Source organism: Monopterus albus, unplaced genomic scaffold (assembly GCF_001952655.1).
Source record: "Monopterus albus unplaced genomic scaffold, M_albus_1.0 scaffold103.1, whole genome shotgun sequence".
Classification (NCBI taxonomy): Eukaryota; Metazoa; Chordata; class Actinopteri; order Synbranchiformes; family Synbranchidae; genus Monopterus; species Monopterus albus.
The window spans coordinates 513769-519975 of record NW_018127983.1 but is presented as its reverse complement, the minus strand read 5'-3'; the positions used below and the strand labels follow the sequence as shown (position 1 = coordinate 519975).

At 41.6% G+C, this 6207-nt stretch overlaps 1 protein-coding gene across 3 annotated transcripts in view; it reads left to right on the top strand.

The window, feature by feature from the left end:
• cunh1orf146 (chromosome unknown C1orf146 homolog) overlaps nt 1–6080 on the top strand; it is a 19767-nt gene extending 13687 nt beyond the window's left edge. The window contains exon 6 of one of the 3 annotated variants that reach the window (XM_020610079.1): nt 5849–6080. The gene's annotated coding sequence lies outside the window, so the exon portion shown is untranslated. Of the gene's footprint in view, nt 1–2248; nt 2461–4488; nt 4709–5848 lie in introns of those variants that run through there. The other 2 variants (XM_020610080.1, XM_020610078.1) reach the window with 2 other exon arrangements.
• Nucleotides 6081–6207: the final 127 nt, after the last annotated feature.

Below are 6207 nucleotides of genomic sequence, written 5' to 3'. Positions count from 1 at the left end.
ATATGCTCTTCCAGAACTGTTCAGTCTCCAGCCTTGATGGGTCTGCTCTCATGTTATTACCCTGCCACTGAGAATACACCTTGGATGGCTCAGTGGAGAACATTCGGTTTATTCTCCTAGCTTCAACTTCTCTGGTGTACCTCTTCAGCCAGGTGGCCAGGGCTGTGAGCCTTTGCTTGGCAGTCTCTAAGGCCTCAGGTATGGACAGTGAGTTGTACTTCTTAGGTACCCCTTTGTTCATCACACCTTTCTACAATTCCAATAGCTGGCTAACTCCTTCCTTGCTGCCTTGATCTTGGTCTCCAACCTCCTTCTCCATGGAGGATACTGCTCCTTATGGCCTTTGTTGAACTTATAGCCAAGCATCTCAAGGATCATGGTTGCTGTGGTGTATATGAGCTTGTTGGTTTTAGTGATGGTCATAGTAGAGATTGTTCTTAGTGCTGCATTCACATCCTCTAGTAGACTTTCAAAAGGCACTTTACTTAGTCTTGGTAACCGACTACAAGAGTTCCAGGTGTCCATCATGCTCATGATCTTCAATCTCAGGTCACCTGCTCTTGAATCAAGCTCATCCGGGCCTGTTATTGGGGCTTGGTACCCAATCTCCAATTGTGGGGGTGATGATGATGATGATGATGATATCTCTCCCCTGACCTGTTGTCCTGGCTCCCCCTTGCTGGAGCATTTGTGTTGTACCTCGTCAATCTCTAGTTGTGATAGCAGGTGCTTCTTGCGGATGTTATAGCACTGAGCTACTAGTTGTTTCGATGTCGGTGTAGATGTTGGTTTTCGAAATATCCATAGGTCCCACATCCTCCTTATGTAATCCCTCTCACTGGGGTTACTTGTATAGTAGCATTCCAATAGTTCCCTGTTCTCCTCTCTTGTCCATGAATGTCTTATTCCAGTAGCCCACTTCTCATCAGCCCTAGTTCCTCAACACCTGACACGGACCTTGCTGACCCGGGCAACGTCTGAGCCAGTGTGACTCTTATTTTTCCAACTCTCATTGCCCCATGAGTTAAGCAGGTAGCATTAGGGGCCTTGCCTAAGGACCCAGGCAGGATATTGACCGTGCCCTGACCAGGGTTCGAACCCCCTGGTGGTGTTACCCACCGAGCTATCCTGTCTGCTATATTTATTTATATATATTTGTATGTGTGTGTGTATGTGTATATCTGTTCTATAGGTGAGGGTAGACTGAATATTATAAAAAGCTCTTATTGTGATGAAATACATTTCCCAAATGCCCATAATGTTTTTAGTTTAGTTTAGTTTTTGCAGGACTTTTGTTTTATACTGTAGGTGTACCTAATAAACTGGCAAATTAGTGTAGATTACAGTGGAATGATTTGGGAAAAGGGCAACAATAATAAATTTGTAGTTACTGTAATAAAAGGAGTACAACAACTGCTATATCACATAGAATTAATACGAGCATCACTGGCCTGGGCCTCACTGTGAGCTGACACTATATTAAACACTAAATCCTCCCGTTCCCCATGCTGCTGCTCCAGACTTTTCTAGATAATTAAACGTAAGAGCCTGTTGTACAGAGTGGCACACGGACTAAGAATGCTTTTCCATGATTGCTTAATGACAATGTATTGCTCCTCTGTGTAAACACAAAGGCTTCAAAGGCTCGGATCATCTTTCTTCCCCACAAGCGTTTGTGTGTATGTAATATAATAGAAGTACAATCACTGACTTCCTGCTCTGGCCATGACAGATTCAGCAAAAGAGCAGCTCAAGACCTGATTTGAGATGAATAGAGAGAGAAGCATGTTTGAACAGTCGGATTTAGCCGACATCTGCCGCCCAGGTTTGCTCTCTGTATTGCCGTGTGATGAAAGCTTTAAACAAAAGCCACAAAGTAAATACAGTCGGCACACTGCTGCTCTCACCATGTTTGTCCCTCATGTTGTCAGTATTAATTGCCGGCTGATGAAGTTCTGTTGTGACAGTGGTCCCTTGGTGCAGAAAGCACAAGAGTAAACAACCTCTAGGATTATAATGAATGTTTTTGTGATATTGCTTATAGCTTCTTTTGCTTGTGGTTTCTAATGGACAGAAGTTTATTTAATGCATCTTGTAAAATTAAGAACTGATAGGGCCTAAAGGAAATTGGTTTGACTGGCATGGATGTTCTTCTGTTTTTATAGATGTGCATACAGAATGTTGAAAAAAAAGCACAAATTGGTTCAACTGGTTCATGTAATGGAACTGGCTCATTTTTATTTTCCAGTACAAAGAATCCAAACAACTAAAAACAGTGATCACATTCCAGCTCAGGAGGGCACTGTTTGTCTGGAGGGCCATGGATTTGTCACTCACCGTACACGCCATTTCAAGTAAAGGTCCTGTGTTCATAATTACACCTAAGTAGAGGCACGTAATCAACCAAATGTATTTAAAGGCCCTGAAAACATGCCTTCAAATCATGTATTTCAATCAAGTATAACACTGGAAAAAATTTAAACATCTTAATTTATTAATTAAAAAATTTAACATCCAAGATGCATTTATTTTTCAAAAGTAAAACTATTTGTTGCAATGAATAACTCCCAAATGTTTTTACATACAATGTAGTATTACTATTACAGATGCTTTATTTATTAAATATTAATTTGTGTGACCAGCATATAACTGTAGTAGATTAGAAAGTAGGATACCATATTCCTCCAGACTTGTAGTACAAGTATAAAGTATCAATAAATGGATATACGTAAAGTAAAATACTACCTCCACACTGCACTTAAACACAGTATATTGTTACATTTTACCAGTGCATATACAATACAGCACATAAGAATGCAGAGAAAATCATATTACTGTAGTATTATTTGACTGTTGTATACAGGCTGTAGGCTTATCTCAGATGTTTGTCAGATTTTGGTTTGGGTTAATAATTAAATTACGTGTAACAACGGGACATAGTAATGAACATCCAAAAACACTTCTACAGGTGCTGGATCAAAAGACACTGAGCAGTGCATCTAATGTAACACAGCAGCGGTTCAATGTAGCAGAGATGTATTATCAGACAGGATGTTTGATTAGATTGAAATGAGGCTTTGTTAATATCTGCAGGAGCTTCCAGTGCAGTGTGCGGGTCTTTGGACTCAATATGGCGTAAGTGTGGCCTTTACCTGTATCACGGCGCCAGGGGATAAAATGTTCCAGTGTGAAATCTGACACACAGTCTGCAGTTTCACTTTACACCTGCAGTTTAACTTCGATTAACAACTACATTTATTTGAAGCCTCGACTGATGTATTAATTTCCACGAGCACTCTTCAGGTCAGCTGCACGTAGCGTATGACTGTGTGTGCTGTTTAGGCATGTGGGGAGCGGTCGGCATATTTCGGGTCACTGATATCAGATCTCCATTTATATTTAATTTGCTGGACTACAACAGCACAGTTGTATAGCGAGGTGTGTAGAGGATGGACATCTGGTGAAAGAATACAGCAGAGGAGTTTAGGATTGAGTTTTAATTTGGGGTTTTTTCTGTAATAAAAATTGAAGGCATGTGTTTTGAGAATGAAGCTCTAGGTCCTGATGCTGTGTGTCCTGACAGGACAAAGGTTGATGTGACACTGGTTTGTTTTGCAGGAATGAAGTGAGGCTGACTATATCAGTGCAGTCATGCACCAGTGTTTATGGATCAGTCTAGTATACAAACAGGTACCAATCCTTAGAGAGCGAGATAAGGCCTCTCCATTTTCTTTTTCCATCCCATATTTCCTGGTGGCCTCTTAGAGAGCAAGGGGTTCTGAGTGAACTATTTATCCAGTGGGCTTCCCCGGAGGCCCCCAGAGGCCCCCGCAGACCGTGGCCAGCTCTCCTGTCTGCCCCTAACCTCCCCAGGCCCCGCTGTGCTTGTCAGGAAAAACCGCCATGTTTAGTGCCTCTCCCTCAGGTCCCGTCCAGCTCCACTGCTGCTTTCTGAGATGAGCTGCTTTTTATACAGTCCAGATTAGCTATAGAATGAACTGCCAGTACCTTAAAACTGTACAATACCTGAATAAGTATCCTTGCGCCTTTTTGGGTTGCATGTTTGCTATGAATTCTTTCTTTATATTCCAGTGTAGACACTTTAAAGTATTGTCTGATCTGTTGAAGGATAGCAGCAAATGTTTTATCTTCTGTGAATAAACCCCATGTTGTTTCATAAAATGCCCAGGTTACCAGGGGAATTGTTTTAGAACAAAGACGACGTTGTTTAGTTTTTCATTTTGTTGTCATTTTCAGTGCTGTAAAGGACATGGTTATTCTTTATCATTCTTAGTGTTAATCTGTGGGAAGGCCAATATCAACACCAACAATGTATTTACTCCCTTTGAAGATGTGCATCTTTAAAAACCAGTCACAACTGCATAGTTCTTTTAAGGCTCTGTAATTTGATGCTGCTGAGGTACTTTTTTTTGTCAGTAGTACACATTATTTGGTTGGTTGTTTTTCTTTCTCGTCTTCTCTCTCCAGTGGTGCTAGCCTGGAAGTGGAGCATAGAAGTAGGAGGGATACCCCAGTGAACTGTGAGCTAATGGAGATAGTGGTGTCACAAGGGAGATTTTTAACCTTAGCCCCTTTTTGTAAAAGCTTTGGCCCTGTAGCAAACAGTTGCAGGGAGGGGCTGTGTGTGTGCACGCAGTCTGAATGTGAGTGCATCTAAAGAACATTTGTTTGCTAATGTCCTTTTTTCCCCCCATGCCCCCCATGCCATAAAGCTTGTCTGTCAGCGTACCATCTTTCAAAATGCCATAAAGCTTGTCTGTCAGCGTACTATAAGGTGAAAGCTCCTGAGGTGAGACAAAGGCCCAGCCTGGACACCTTGGTCTTGCTTGAGCTGTAGCATCTGTCTGCTATCGAGTGCTGCTGGGGAAGCAGCATCAACAAGTTCATACTAACTGGACCAGACAGACCTCTCCACCACCTGCACGACCTTTTGTAAGTCAGCATTTTGATGACAGTGTCGAGTTGTTCCCAATCGATACATGCAGAGCGGACGCCTTAATAGACATAGATAACTGCTGCTCGCCTGCTGCATCTCTGGGCTTAGAGACTGACACCTTGTCTGCCTCAGTTCACTAAGTGGCGCTTGGCCCTACCCGCTCTGCTACCATGCACGTGGCTTGGTTTCCACTGGCAGTGTGGTAAAACTGTCCAACAACTCCCCGAGGTGGATGAATCGGGGATGTTACGTGTGAACTGGCTGTCAAAATGATTTTATCATTTCACCTTCTCTCTGTTGCTTAAAGATGCTGATACAGTATGTTTGGAGTACTGATGTCCCATTGGAAGTGATGGAGGCTTTTAGTCTTTTTTTAAACTTCCTATATCTGTTTAAGTGTTCACTGGAGCGTTAGGATTTCTATTTCACCTGCCACAGATGTCTCGTGGCACTTCCTGTCACTCAGCTTCTTATCAGCTCATCTGATCTGGACCCTTGTTTGAATTAACCCACTTTACAACTTTGTTTAGAATCTTTTTTTTTTTTTTTTACTACAAGTAATGAAGTGTATTTAAATACTGTATTATTTGATTTATAAGCAGTTTATTCTGTTTTCTTCATCTCATTTCTTCAGTTTATTTTGGGTTTATTTATCCTGATAACTAAAGCTAATTTTGCCACAACTAATCAGTAGTTTTTATTTTCTTTGAGGACATAAGTGGATGTGATCAGTGGGCAGGCAGTTCTGAGAAAAGATAAAACTCTGAGTAAAGAAGGCCAGATCAGATTCAGCTTGGGGTCATTAATGTTTCAGAGGATGCCAGAGGGAGAATGGAAGACTCACTGCACTGCCAGGATCCATTTCCCTTGACTGTGGCTTTGTCATTTCAGATCAGTCCCGTTGCACACAGTGGCACATCTCTAATGGAGGGACAACATAGTGGTGACACGCAGGCACGTGAGGACAAAACAATGAGAGATGCATGTTGTGCTTCAAAGACAGGCAGGCGAATGAGTCACTGTTCATTAAATTCATAGAAAAACTGGGAGGGAACATACACAACTCTGAATATGGATAAAACTAAATTTATGGTATTTGGGAATCGTAGACTAGATAACGAACTGCAAGTGAAAATAGGGGGAGCCAGTATAGAACGAGTATATGAAATTAAATTTCTAGGTGTCATAGTTGATGACAAATTCTCCTGGAAATCTCATATCAGATATGTTCAGCACAAAATAGCAAAAAA